The following is a 15,973-nucleotide window of genomic DNA, read 5'->3' as shown; positions in this document are numbered from 1 at the left end:
GAAGATGTGTCTACCAGAATAAATTATAGAGGATTGAAATATTTAAAGTATTACCCTTCTTATTCTGATGATAAGAAAAATTTATGACCAAAATAGTAACTGGCATATATTCAAGTTGATACAACTGGAAACCACACTATATGAGAAGAGCTGATTTTCTTTTCAAGGTATTCTGACAGAGACCTACATCATGTTACCTCTCTGATATTATTGCTGGTTTCCACACTGGCCATTGATTGCAGCCTGGACAAGGAGTTATCTTTTTCCCTCTGCTATGATTTTGAGGAACATTCATAGTTCTGAAGTCTTTAATTATGTGAGGTCATTGAGTTCACTTGGGTCTGACTGCCTCCACACACTAAATAGCCACTTATTGTACAAAGAAGCTCTGTTTGCTTTTTTGGAGCCTCCTCACCAGTGTGAGCAATGCTGTGAGAATCTGGTGAGTTGTAAAAGGAAAAACAGCTCTGAAAAATGACATGGTGATGGACACAATTATAGTCTCATGTGAGATAAAAACATACATCCAGAGACAGAACCAGCTTGGGGGCTCGGTGGCTGTTGCTGTTTAGGTTCATGTGGTGTAGGACAGGAAGCCAGGAGAGCAGCATAGCCTGTAGAGCTCAAACACCAGCACCACAGACATCCTTCTCCAGATTGATGCAGCCCTCCCACAGAGAAATCCCACAAGCACTGCCTGCCCTTCCTTTTACACGGTGTCCACAGGGAGCAGCTATACCACTCCCTTGGACTAAACAACTTCCAGAGCGCTGCTAGTGCACCACCCCTGGAGGTTGTCATTTAGGCACAATCCAATCTTAAAATCACATTTTATGGTAAGCTGCATGTATTTAAGGCACATCTGGCCTGCTATCCAGAGCAGATGTTTAAACAGCCAACAAGTTTCTTACCTGTGAGAACTGGGCAAACTCCTTGTCAGCTAGCATGGGAATGTGACCCAGCAACTCATGGCAGCAGCCTCTGAAAAATAAGTGACCCTCATGTTTATTAAAGGCTTCCTCTCCTGCCCTTCATGAACTTCCCATGAAGGACTTTAGCCAACAGACCCCAAAGGGAGCTAGTGTGAGGGCCACTCTGCAATGGGTACATCCATACCTGTCCTGGCCCTGCAAGGAGTGTGACAGAACATTCTCTTCTATCACGGGGAGCCAGCTGCCCCCTGCTACCTTGTGTATTGTTTTGCTTGGGGTGGCATGGACACTAATCTTCTATGTCACAACATCTTTGAAAGATCCCTATTTTGTCCCAGCATACAACAAAAGCGTCTGTGTGAACTTGTAATTTCTCATGAAATGTAATTGCTGTTGTCTGGCCAGCACTTACTGGGAGAGTTTCACAGCAGGAAATCAAACCCCAGCAGATGGTAACTGAAGGCAGGATGAAAAGCTTAAATCAGTCTTTTGCTTCCCCAGACAACTTTGCAAGAGAGACAGAGAACCACACCCTCTCATGCATGACTTCCCCATCTAACTCTCCAGCTACCAGTTTCTCAAATTGTTTAATTCTGTGGACTACTGCATAGAGCTCCAGGACCACTCCCAAGAGAATGATCCCCAGGACATTCAGAAGGAAGAGATTACACCAGGGCATCAAACTTATGGTTCTGGGGAATGCATACAAGAAGAGTTATGCCTTATATACTGTGTGCATTGGAAGACACGGAATGCCAGACTGGCAAAGAAGTCACAAGCAGACAGCAGTCCTGGAGCTGGTCTCAGCTGGAAACCTGTTCTCTCTGCAAAGGAAAGGGAGAAAAAATTTAGGTATTTATAGAGTTAAGTACACAGCACACTTACTTTACGTGAGTAGTTTCAGAGGAGCTTCCTGCTATGTTGCAATAGCTCTCTCCACCAAGCATAGTAGGTACACCCTGGCTTGTCGATGTTGATGTGCCCCTCTACTGCTATGGGACCAGTTACTGCAGCATCAAATCACTTAGCCATCCTTCTTACATGTATTCACACAGCCATAATATGAGGTATGGGAGGACTGCCTATCCCAGTTCACCTTTTTAACACATTTACACACATTGACCTACTATGTCCCATATGACAGTGGTGTGTCTGAGGTCACACATGACCCATATGATCAAGCAGGGAACATTTTCAGTCCTGGCTTGTCTATTAATTCTTCAGTTATCTCTCTCATTTGCTGTATAGCATATGCAAAAGAAAAACAGGAGTTAGATAAATGACACATCCCAGCCCTACACTTATCTTGAGAGCATGTGGCTCTACCCTGAGTCTAGGTTACTGTTTATCCCTCTCCTGCAAACTTTCTATTCCCTGCTGATATGGGTTTAGCCAGGTGGGCCTAAATTTAGGTTTTAAAGTTCAGACTAGGCTGTCTTGAGCTGGGCTGAGCTAGCTAACAGCTGACTTCTTTTAGCCAATAATATTGTATTCCATACCATACTACATCACCTCAAAAGGGGTAAGAGCTGGTGTGTGGGTGTGGCTTGGTCAGTTCTATCATGACTGAACTAAGAGGAGAATGTCTGGCAGCTCCTCTATTGTGGTAGGCCCTGCTCCGGTTGCTGCTGCTTGCATTTTGTTTGAGTTCAGAGAAGTAGAAACATTTTGTTGTTACTCTTTCTTGCAGGTTGTCTTTTAAAGTACTTATAAATCTAAAGTAATACACTTTGTATTAATTGGGGAGTGAGAGGTTATTTCTTGTTATAGATATATATATAACTTGTGTAAGTGTGTGTTATATTGTAGTTTTCTCTTAATTTTCTCTTTTCTGTATAAATACATATAGTTAGTTTCAGCATAAACCTGGTTTAGAGGGTTTTTTCCCTCTCCCTCTTCTTCTTCCCTTTTCACTCTGTCTTGGACAGTTGGCATTTCACCAGCTCAACCCGAGACACCTGCACTGAAACCCCTGGTATCTTGCAGTGTTGAAGACAGAAGTAGGTGGATCACAGGTCTGCTCTAGTCAGGGCAATTCTTCTGTTTCTCAGTTGTCCTAGTTCAACATATCCCAGAGGCAGAATTGGAGCATACCGTTCAACTTCATTTCCCTTTGTCAGAGCATGCTCCACAAAACTAGCTGGACCCTGGCAAAACTTTTTTATTGTTAGAATGGGAACATGCAAGCAAAAGAGCAAATAGGTCATCATCAGAGATAAGGGTGCTGGAATCTGGCCCTTAACCATTTAACTTTGGAGTTTCCATCAGTGCTTTCACTTACTTTTCCCGATTTTGGGGCGTTTTTTCACCATTACATTTGTCTAGAACTATATAGCCTCCCAGAGATGTAATCATATATATTTTGCTTTGCATGTGTCCGTAGAACAGGATAGAAAAATGCAATACTTCTGCACTGCCATTTCAGCCTGTGCTACCAGTGTTACCCCAGGACACCCTGCATTACTATGAAAGATCTGTGAGAAATGAATAACAAAATAACGAGTCTGATGGTCAACAGAACACACAATCTACATTTCCATGGGAAACATGTTGGTGGTCTGCAAAGCAAAGAAAATTGAAAATCGCTGCTTTCAGAGTGAGCCAATGATAATCTTTTTGAAGTCCTATATTCAAAATCTGTGCTGCATTCTCAGCTCCCATAAATGACATTTCATCTTCTTTAAAGCATAAAACTACATTTTAAAAAAATCAGAAATGGCTTTATTCTCCCTTCTCTACCCATATTCTATTGTGTCATGAAGCCTGGAACCTAGTTTTTTTATGTAAACAAACAAAAAAAATTCCCACCCAGAAACCAAGCCATTTACAAGATTTGTTTTGGTTTAGTTTTTAATGTTTCTTCCAGAATTTCTTGTTTTTGTCTGGCTAGCAACACTTTTCTCATTAAAAAAGAAAAAAAGGAAAAAAGAAAAAGAAAAGTAAAAGAATGCTTCAAAGTGACAAAATTATATGAAACAAAACACAAATGAGAGGACAGGAAGGAGTGCTTCTACCTGACACTGTAATGGACTAGGTGGTGGGCATTTGCCACAGTTACCTTCTCTTGCTCCACCGAATTCAAAGGTAACAGGTACAGAACTGCCTCAAAGCTGAACAACAAAAAAATCCCCTATGGCGATGATGTCTTTACCTTTGTCTATGTCCTAAGTTAACCAAAGAATCAGAAGCAGTTGCATTCTCCCTGCTCCTCTGCAATTAAGAAAGCAGCGTGTTTGGGGAAATGGACTAGCAGCTATATCTCCTTAAGTACTGGCCAGGAACTGGCACAAGAAAGGTAGGTAATCCCTTGCTGGAGATGGCATACTAAGTCAATCCAGAAGAATGTGAAGATCTCAGAATTACAGCAGAATTCTGAGTCTGAGTGAAGTGATAACTGCACTCACTGAACAATATGTTGTATGAAAACCAAGACCTAAGTAACTCAGTTTTGGAAGCACTGTGAAAGAGTCTAGGGAGGTTTATATTGCTGTAGCCTCCACATTGGAGGAGCAGGAGGGAAAATGAAAACTACAATTTATGTTCCCTGAGATGCCCTTTTAAATATAGGCCAGTGAATCAGACCGTCTGCTGATGGAACAGACTTGGCCAGTTGCCTTGAAAAGCCATAGGAAAAAGTTATCTGCTGAAGGTAATACCTGAAAAATCTGAACTTCTATTTCGTTACTTAACAATAAAACCAGCAATCAGTAGGGAATTGGAGCTGTGGCTGGTTGGACCTGCTGCCCAAAGATCTGTGAAATCAAAATGAATTGAAGAGAAGGTCTTGAGTAGTTGACCTAAAGTGATCTGCAGGGCTTAATTCTTGGCCTAAAAACTAGTGTATGCACACAGCCTGTGCATTGTAGTGTGAGCTTGCTTGAGTTCACTGACTGTAATTTCTTCCAGCTGTGGAGGACAATGACTGTCTAAATCCAAACATCTTTCCTAGAAAGAAAGATGAGCCTAGGTTCATCTACCTAACCTTTTAGAAAAACACTTGTTATGTTAAAAAGTCAGATGGTTAACCATGTAAATTCTCTTTAATTATGAAATATCTATGATGTACAGTTCATTTCTGTTCAAACCAGTGTCACTAACAGTCAGGTATCAGTAGCCAGATCTTGTATTTAAGTCAAAAGGAATTGCTTTCTTAGGTTCACAGATATTGTTAAGTAAAAGAGAAGATGAGAGTTTATCTAGTGGTGTGGGCTGGTTATAATATGATCACCTTTTCTTCACTATATCCCTCTCTCTCTGTCCAACCCTATAGTTTATTATTTTCCAAGCTGTTTTAGGGGAGGTACAGAATGGAAACATTTCTTTACTGAGAAAGTAGTCAGACACTGGAACAGGCTTCCTAGAGAAGTGGTTAATGCCCCAGGCCTGTCAGTGTTTAAGAAACATTTGGTCAATGCCCTTAATAACATGCTTTAACTTTTGGTCAGCCCTGAATTGGTTGGGCAGTTGACCAGATGATCACTGTAGATCCCTTCCCACTGAAATATTCTAGTCTAGTCTAGTCTAGTCTATTCTATATTAAGTCTTATCATCACATATGTTAAAGAATATTCCAGTCCTTAGAGGCAGTATATAGCAAAAATGCATGCTGGGATTTATGTCCTAAATGGGAGAATAGGACAGTTCAGAGCTCACCAGTGACAGGAGGAACTGCACTATGCACCTCCGCACAGGTTGTAATTGAAATACATCCACTGTATGCCAAGGAGTTTTGGGGGACACATCAAAGCCTATAGTTTGGTTAAGATTTGGTTGGTTGAGCACTGCGCAACTATAACAAAGGAACAAGCCTAAACACAGAGTTGATTGATGACTTGTAAAGGAGCAAAAATTCTGGTCGTACTAACACTAGTAGTAAAAGCCAACTAAATTAGTAATTTACCACTACTTATGATTCCTTTTAAAACATATGCTGCACCCAGTGTCTACTTGGCATGAGGTTGGCTAACACAGATTTTTAGGTCTTGCTGATGCTTCTGATTCAAACTATTTGTTACGATAGGGCCTTACAATAATGTCAATCTTTGTGCTAATCTAGAAACTATTCTGCAATGTTCCATTCATGCATAACCTGTGGGCTAATTAATCAAGTTTTATTTATAGTTTAAGGAGGATAGAATGAGTGATCCCAAGAGCCATTCTTTCCATTTCCTTAGACATCCATTCCCGAATGGAATAAAATGCCTCTGTAACGCCTAATTCTTTTTTCCAGTCAGAATAGTTTAGGCGATTAGCTTACACTAGACACCTGTGAACATCTTCCCAACAATTATTGGTAGATTTTTTGGAATTGCTACATTCTTTTTTGCGGATGACAATTTGTATGACATGGAGAAAATTCAGTGCCAGAGCCTATTAAAGAAGTGAGCAGACTCCAGGCAATCAAATCCTGTCAGCCAATATGAACAATAAAAATAGCATTACAACAGGATAGTATTACATTATCCTGAATTCTCCTACTTTGAAATCACCTGATTCACTTAAAGATTATGGATGTCTGTGGTAATCAAGTCAGGTTCACATGATTTCTGAAGCTCTCTGCTGTCAGCTGCTGTGTAAATGAAGTAAGATGAGATCAACTACTTCATGAGAAAAAATGTTTATCAGCCCAGTTACTAGAGTAGGGATGTAAGATGGATAGCTGAATAGAAGGGAAAATACATGAGACAATACATAATGCATGACCAGAAAAATTCCTACAGCTGGGTGTGATGGGAGATGTTTGTCATATGGCAACCCTCCCATTACATTAGAGGGTTGTCATTGAACAGCTTAATTGTCTCTAAAAATGGCAATGTCTTAGAAAACTCTTCAGCAACAAAAAACTTGTTATCATCCTTTACTGTTGTAAGGAGCAGATCACTTGATTTCTTGAATATTGTATTTAAATATAATTTAGTTAAAGTTGAGCCATATTTTACTATTTATCTCATCATAGCGACCAGCTGCCTTCTCTCTAGCACATCTTTTCACTGAGAAGGAGCTAGGACACTTTAAAGATCACCTTTCTTTAGTCATTCTTGATAACTGGGTGGTTTACACAAAGCATTTGGCCTTGAGAATCCATGCAGCCTGTGGCCTCATAAAAATAATGCTTGCTCCCTTCCTCTCCTGCCCTTGCTAGTCAGCTCACAACTAACAGCAGGCAGGTCAGTAGAGCAATCTTGTGTGTCCTTTGATCCAAGGTCACATTTTCCCACCTTTATGGACAACCACCACAGCCTTAATGCTCTCCTGTGAGCCACATGGTAGGTAGCAGAGAGTTTAGTGTGGCAAGTGGTGCTACAGAGACAGAAAGAAGCAGAGCTGATTCAAGGTAGCTGCTGATTGACTATCAGGACCTCCTGGAAATAATTTTCTCTAGCACACATTGCCATCCAGTCTCATGCATTGGAAAAAAGTATACTTGAGAGGTACCTGTATTTGTGTTTGGGTCTTACTAGCAGCATGGCCTTTAGAAACATCAAACACAGCCAAACACATAAAAAAATCGTGTGCGGGAATGTGCTGCTGTGTCTGCTGCTGCTGCTAATACTGGGATTAGCTGGTTAGTGCCACATCAACTGCAGCCACACACAAACTTACTTACCATTTGGTCCATAGATATGCCCGATATGAATGTCCTTTGCTACAGCTTATCTTGCATGAGGGAACCGTACAGCTGATGAGCTCTGCACAGCAGCTTGTGTCCTAGGAGATGGTTTGTGTGTGTATCTGGTGCACAAATATATGCAGGAAATCCTAGAAATAAGCCATGGTTTTTAACAGCTAACCTTTTAAAAATCTGGAGACATCCTGAAGTTGGGGTATGTTATCTTTTGGTAGCCACAGTACTTCTCCAACTGCTGGAAAGCATCGAGGTGCTGTGTACAGGCGGGAGTAGGGTAAAGGCTTCTCAAATTCTTGTAGACTTCTCTCCTGAAAAGCAAAAACTGAATAGCATAACCCACCTTAATAAAGAAGTATTTACCTGTCCTATCTACAGAAAGTTGCAAACCCTTAGTATATGGAAGCTAATGCATGGTGGATGTAGCAAATCATGAGGCAAATCCTCTTAAAAAAGCACATCTCATACTGAAGAGTAATATCTAGACAGGCGAAGAGATTCATGCTTTTGCAGTTCAAAATGCCTGGCACAGGCTATGTAATTGAAAGAGATGCCAGTTTCTTGAAGCATTTAGCCCGTTATACAAAAAGAGACCAGCTGAAGGAAAACATATGTAACTGGATTTGGGCAGAGGCGTTAAGCATCTCCCAAACTTGATGGTGCTTGGACTTAGAGCTGTGGTTTGGAATATATTTAGCTCTTGCAAAATAAACAAGTAGTAAAAGGATGACAAAGAACCTTACAGAAATGGTTATTCTTGTTCACACGTGGCTCTAGGGTGTTAGCAACTTTATAAACACTGTTTTATGAAAATTGAGATAATTCTTGGAAATGCTGGCTATGGGAAATGACCTTTTGTTGTTTTTGTATTGGTGGGGGTTTTTTGTGATGTTATTGTTGCTATGGAGGTGATAACCAGTCCGTGGTAATGGTTCTCTTAATTTGTATGAAAGTCTTACACAGTGTGGGAGCAATGAACCAGAAGGAAGGGGGGGAAGAAAAACCCCCTTAATTTAAAAGAACAGAGGGAAACAGTGGCTTGCTGTCACTATTGCAAAAGCCACAGGAGACTGGGTAATTTCCACTGAAGAATTAGGAAAAAATGAAGAGGACTAGAGTTCAAGTGTTGCCCTGGCTTATTTCCTCATAGAAAACTACTGACTTCAGTGGGATTACATGGGCTTTAAACTAGTACAGGGTTCATACCCAGACTGCAATCTAGACAGAGCAGGCTTGTTTACGCTTCCGCACATATGGTCTCTTTTATCAAAGTGCGTGTCCAAACATTGACTGCCACAGAAACGTAGGCAGTCTCAGAGACTAGTGATGAGTTATCCAAAGCTAAGTGTTCCTTCTCTTGAAGTACCTCTAAGGCAATCATTTAAGTACACTCTAAAGTCAAGAGATTAGCAGATATTTCCACACAATGATTTAGCTTGCCCTAACGTAGTGTCTCAAATAGTTGTAATGCCTTACTATAAGGGGGTGTTATCACTCAAAGGACCCTTAAGCTGCTATTTCATGGTACTTCAGTTCAGAGATGGAAAGAAGAACTACTGGAAGCACAGTCTATGAGGTACCCTAGAAAGAAGCCTCATAACAAAGGGTGGAGCCAGCCACTGGAAAGACTTAAAAGGCAATAACCTTATTTTTCATAAATGTCATTACTCTTTTGGAAAAAAAAAAGTGACACTATTCAGTTTCATTATGAAGATGTGACAGGTGCATCCCCATATTTCTGTCCTGAATTCTCCATTTTTCTTGTACATCTTTTACTCTTAAGACATTTTCTATGACTACTTAGTTTCAGGGCCTTCCAAGAAGTTGGTTTGAAAACAAAAACTCAGATCATCTGTACCCTCTGTTTTCTGAAAGTCGTATTTCGTCACTGGATTAGTTTTCATTTTTAACACCATGTTGCTACAAGAAGAAGGCATCCAACATCTCTTCAGAGTGACACCAAGGGAATTTAGTCTGTGCTACAAATTTCTTGTTCAGTTGCATAGTGCTCAATTAAGCTGTGCTGTAATGCAGCCTGACCTCAGGGCACAGCCTCAGGGGGCTGTGATAATAATTGGGAACTCTAATTTTGGAAACAGCTTTACACAACAAGACAACTTGGGTTGCTGGGACTGGCTGTTTGGCAGATACTCCTTTAAAGGTCTATTTAGTTACCACAATGGGTCTAATTCTAAGTGGAGAAGAGCTGAAATGAGGAAGGTTGGCAAAAAAAGGACAAAAACAGGAAAGAACACAAAATTAAATTTTCTTAAAAATTACATTCCCACACACCATTCCATGCCAAGATCATTGGCTGGTGGTAGGAAATATGAGCGTGACACCAACCATCAATCCTTGACTATTGAATGATGCTATAAAAACCTATTTGAGCTTAATAAAAATGTGGCCTCCTGGATGAGTTGGATGCAAGGTTTTTATGTGGTTGTGGGTTTCTATGACACAGTAGACTTTATTTAAAATAAAGTAATCATTGAAAAAATGGGATGGAAGTGTGGTTGAGGTTCTGGCAAGAGACATCTGGTCTATGGATTTGATTCCTGGCACTGAAAAAAAATTTGCATATAATTTTGGGCAAATCACTTAAGCTCTAGCATTTTCAGTTGTGCAGTTATAAAATGTGGTCTTCATTCTTCCTTCCCCCCACCTTTAGGCTATCTTCCCATTTAAATGATAGACTTTTCTGAATAAAGACTCTCTCTTACTATGAGCATGTGTGGCACCTTGCGTAGTCCCAGGACTCTGCTCGTAGGTGAGATGTTTGGACATATTTATGCTTTGTAGTGTCATACAAATGTGCAATTATTGCTGCTTACTGAGACTTGTTAGTTAGTGGGAGAAAGTGGAAACAGAGGGATGTGAAATAAGAACATTTATAAACATGCCTTGGATTTACTTAATTTTGTTTAGTTCCTTGGTGGGTTTTTGGGGTCTTTTTTTTGTTTTCCCTGACAGATAAATCTACAGGAGAAACAAAGCCTCAGTGAAGGGGCTTTGACACGCTTGTACAAAACTTGCCATCATTTCATTTGGTATCAAAGGCCCTCTTACAGTGTAAATAATGTATCCTGGAAGGGTGCTTCAGAATTTACCTTCAGTTCGAGAGAATGATCTATATTCATGTTAACAGCAATGAATACTTGAAGGAGAACAAGCAAAGCTCTTCTGTCCTGTGAATACTGAATTAGCCACATCCTGTGAGTGATCTTCCATCCTGGTAACAGGTTTGGAAAGGTGGTATTTCTGTCAGCATCATAGCTGTGGTAGATTAGAGGTCAGTTAGAAGAAGTTATGCTATAGGGTCTGGGTGTTTTCTAGCTTCTGATATCTTGATGGGATCAGCAGGAAGTGAGATGATCAGCAAAATACATTTTACTTTAGAAAGTGAATAGTTAAGACCAACCCTGATAAGGGCTTTCTGCAAGGCAAATGATCAGGAGGTGACATTTAAATAATGAGTAAAATTTGAGATGCATAAGTACAGTTTTAAAACATTCTAACTGTCTCATATTGCCAATCTTTCCTGAGACTGCAGTGGAATGGCCCAGGAGTTGGAGCATAAGTACCAAACTCACCAAGTTGCAATCTCCTGCGCTGTGTACTCAATGTGAGGCAAAGGGTCTTCTCTGTAATGAAAAGGAATAAGACATGACTAAAGAAGGTTTCAAATTCTGTTTCCAAGTATACTTTTCTTTGCCCACACCATGAATATTTGCTGTAATGAAGAGAGAAAGAGCAAAATAATAAATAATTAAACAGTCATTTGTCTTGGTTGGCTATATTGTGTTCATTCTCTCCTTTGTTACAATGTGGGGAAGAAACAGAGGGATATGGTTAGTAAGGGAGCCATGTTCTGCTTTACAGAAGGAATAAGAGACCTTCAGGCTTACCCTCATCTCTGCTGAAGGCAATCTACCAGACAAAATGCAGTGTGTGCCTGGAGGGTCCATCCCTGGAGGATGTGATCAGCACAGTATCATTGCAGAGAAGCATTCATAAACTCATGAACAGAGAGCTGCCCAGGCACACACAATGTGGTTATCACTGACTTCTCTGACAGGTGGTCTTCCCTCCTCTTCCTCACTGTTGCTTCTTCAATAGCTCTAAGTCTGCTCAGTGTCTACCTTTGTGATGTTCTGACCTCCTCTGGCTGTGATATTTGATGGCAGAGAGAAAACTGTGCTCAGATAGAAGTCTCACAAGACTTGGGAGATTTCACCAGGTCTCAGACCCCATGAGGCTGATAATCTGCAACCATATCGACCTACACATTTGACTGACAGCAGTGTAATACTGGTGAATGTTTGCACATAGAGGCAGAAACATTTTCAATCACCTACATGAGAACTGAGAGGGTTTTAGGGGTTTAGATAGCTAACATGGGCAGACAGAAGCATTTAGTAAAGCAAATAGAAAACCCAGTAAATTACTTTTCATTGTCAAAAGTATATTCCTGAATATTTTCCTTTATATTTTGTTGAAAAATATTCTCAGCTGAGGATCTAGTCCTGAAAAGAACAACAAAATTGAAAGTTAAGAGTCATATGGAAATCACTTCTGGTAAGACAAAATCTAGCACTGAAGGAGATATGAATGCAATCTTAAGATATATTTGCTGTGTTGTGACAAGAGTCTATATCATATGAAGTGAAAACTTTTGTGGCTGAATTCTGTTCTCCAAAAAGTGGCCTCATTGATACACTGACAAAAGATTATGCCTCTGATATTTCTTGCACATGACATCTGAAAGCTCGCGTGGATCACTGAACTCTCTCTTCAGCAGCCTTGTACTTACGCTCTGTAATTAAAGGCAAGGTCAGCAAAGAACATCCTCCGTTTCTTATACTCCAGGTCAGTGTAGCCCTAAGTTAGAATATAATTTGCAAAAAGTTATATAATAAGAGAGATTTGTGGGCATGAATAAATAAATGTGCTAACAGAAGCACTTTGAAAACCTAGGCCTCAAGTAGATTGTTTTCTCTGAGGCAATGAATTTTGAGCTTTGTGAACAAGGTAGGCTGAAGTGTGTTACCAGTTATCTCTGCCACATTTTGATAAAAATTTGTAGGCTGTGATTAAAAAGGAAGTAACATGGGTAGGTGGGAAGATTTCAGTGTTCATAAACACTTCATTGCAGACCTTTACCATCAAAATTAGATGCAAATTACATTAGCAGTGGGATAGTATGCTGGTTTAAATGTCAACCAGCAGGAGAAATGAACTCAACACGAGAGAGATTATAAGTCAGAGCTACAATTTAATAATAATATTGCAATAAATACACTGACACAAAGGGAAATTGCTTTCAACTCACAAAACCTAGCAGTATAACCCAGTGTCCTGGGGCACAAACCCAAAGGGGTTTGTTGGCCCTTGTGCTGAGGCCTGTGTGGTTCCCCCAAGTCCAAAGCAAAAGGAAGTGAAAAACCTGTTGGTGCAGGAGATGACTGTAGTCTGGTTGAGAGAGGTGGTCTCTTCCTGGTGAGGTTCTGCTGCTCCTCTGGATCCGACAAGAGGTTCCTGAGGTCTTCTTACCCACCACTTATGTACCCTCAGGGAGCACCCAGTCCATCCCCCAGGGCAGGGACTCACACAGTGGGTGATTAATTCTGGGAGTCATGGGGTATTTTTGAACTGTTGATGGCCCATTAGCAGCCACGCCCCCCCAGGCTGAGTGTGAAGGTGCCAATGACTCCCCGGGCAGCTGCTGCTAACGGTCCATTGTTCTTGGGAAATGAATAGAGGGGGTAGAATACACAGCTTTGATCAGCCCCACACAGTGATAATGGGTCCCACCTGCTGAACTAGGACAGATAGAAGTTAGGATATTGCTTACACTGGGGAAGAGCTGAATCAGAATCACTTCTTTCCTGCACTAAGGAAGAAAACTGCAATATAGGGCTGTGATGGACAGGATAGTGCCAAGCCTAGTACTGCCTCACTAGGAAAGGTACACTGCACCAGCACAATATTCTGTCCTTCGGGCAAAGTACAGGCTCTCACTGGCTAGAAATCATTAGAACCACCACTGGATCTGTAGGAAGTACAGGCTGACCACTCAGTCAGCTCTTGCCTCTTTAATGCTATGTTATAATAAAGATAGATTCAGTGGCATCTGTTTAAAGGGAAGGTTTACCTATTAAATACCAGAGTTTTCTCTCTGCCCCTTCAGTGTTTACTAGAAGTTAAACTTCAAGCAGTCTTTGCCAGCTATTGAGCATGAATAGAGCCGTGGAATCATATTCCATTTAATTTTACATCATTCATAATAGGAATTAAATCAGAAATCTGGAACTATGTACTAATATAATTCATAAACCAGTGTTGATCAGCATCACTATACACATATTTATTATTCTAAAATATTCAGAATTTACTGGAATCACTTTGCATTCTACAAGCCAAATATGTCCCCTAGGTTTATTCACATAATTTTCAGTGTAGCAATAATACCAGCAACACTGCAGTTAATGTATATTGTGTGCATGAATCTGAGCAAAGAGCAGGATCCTGAGAGCATGTTTATTATGTTGTGTGTTAAGGATAATATGTCATTCAGATACTGCTGTAGCAAGTCCATGCAACACACATAAAAAGCCATTGGACCAGACTCACAGAGATGCTGGGACATCTCAGCTTTGTGTCTGCTGTTCCAAGGGCTCTGTACCCAACCTCTGAGCAGCAGTAGCCTCCCTGGGGGATCACTAAAGCCAGTGCCAAGGTGCTCCAGAAACTGGTGCCACAGTGATATCAGTTTGATTTTTTGGCAAGACAGTAAAGAAAATGAAGCTGTGAATATGGACAGCACAGAGTGCCTATTTGATAGTAAATGTATATGCAAAATCTTTACTGAGTTACATCTACATCAGCTCACTTGGTGCTTTGCTCCAAACTGTCCATTTTTCAGCCTTGCCCAGAAGCACAGTAAATCAACACATGTTCTGCTCTCTCCTTCCACAGAAAAGTGATGTTGTGCCTGAGGTAATTTGTTTTAATTTGTTAAATACTTCCAAATTGCACTGCCTTCTGCAGTTCAGATTTATCCCCAATCAATACCTTGGTAACTGCACCACTGCTGCTTTCTCTCATCATCTTCAATGCTCACACCTTCTATTGGTGAAGTAGGAGGGTAACTGAGTCCAGTTCAAAAAATTCCCAATGTGCATTCATTTATCTAATGAGAAACAGCCTCAGAGCTAGCTCAGGAAAATTACAAATACTTCAACTGTTTCTTCAGAAAGATAAGAGGAAGAATGAAAGATGTCCTGGTTAAGGAGTATATGAAGCTCTACTAGAGCATTATAGTTTAATAAGTGATTATCAAAATAGAAGAGACACTTATAGACTTGGAAAGGGTTTTTTTGATGTTACACAAAACTGTACATAGCTTGCAACATAATATTGTGTAGGGTAATAATATGGTCTAAATCGAATTCAGACATGTAGAGAAGGTAACGTCAACATTTTTCTTGCAGATTCCGTTGATCCCCACTTACATTTTTCCCACATTTTCCAGTGCAAAGTATGTGCTGTTTTCCTTGTCATGCATCACTTCTGTGTGATGCTTGATAGAACACAACACTTCTGGACTTACCTTATCAATCTGCAAATAGTACCTTGCAGCCCATTTTGTGTGTGCACCTGACTTGTATCTCATCTGCACTAAATTTGGAAGACTTTGATGAAAAACAAGTATTTATTGTTAGTTTGTTCCCAGTACTTTGTCTTACTATTATTATCACTAGAGCAGGACTCTACAATGCATTTTTCCTCCTCCTTCTCTTGGAGTTTGTGCTTATGGTAAGGCTAAGAGTACACATACAAAGTTTGTGAGTAAAACCCTTTTTGTGGCCTGCTCATGTAGGGGCTCAGGCAGTCCCTAATTCCACTAATGATCACCCTTTATCTGGCCCTTTATCTTTCTGTTCTTTCATGAGTATTTTTTTACTCCTGAAATTTTCCTTAAAAAAAATCTCCCTACAGAGAGTGTACCTTATAAAAATGAAATAAACTTACAGGGTGACCATGGCCCAAACTGGGATCATACTTTGTGATCAGATGGTGACACTTGTCCAGATCTTGGATTTTTCTGGGGAACCAGAACACTGAAGAGAAACCAGGAAGAGTTAAACAGAAAACAAAAGCTGTGCTGAAGATTACAAAGTTTCTTTTCAGCAATATCTATGAATATTTGCATTTATATGTCACCATACTTTTGATACATGTCACTAGTTGACTTTGTTTGCTGACTGAAGTGGCAAAGTGGATGAAAAATTACTTGAAATTAAGTTGCAGTGATATCCTCTCAGTTTAATTAATAAAAAACCCAAATTTTAAAGGCAAAAACATTTTTAGAACAAATGGATGTTCTGTTTGACACAAGACAACAAATTTGTTT

The 15,973-nt window shown here is 40.2% G+C and overlaps 1 pseudogene; it reads right to left on the bottom strand.

Moving 5' to 3' along the window:
- The window catches only part of LOC139669308 (tyrosine 3-monooxygenase-like), a 29,692-nt pseudogene that overhangs the window by 11,233 nt on the left and 2,486 nt on the right, over positions 1-15,973 (bottom strand).

Source organism: Pithys albifrons, chromosome 3 (assembly GCF_047495875.1).
Source record: "Pithys albifrons albifrons isolate INPA30051 chromosome 3, PitAlb_v1, whole genome shotgun sequence".
Classification (NCBI taxonomy): domain Eukaryota; kingdom Metazoa; phylum Chordata; class Aves; order Passeriformes; family Thamnophilidae; genus Pithys; species Pithys albifrons.
This window is presented reverse-complemented; position numbering and strand designations above follow the sequence as displayed.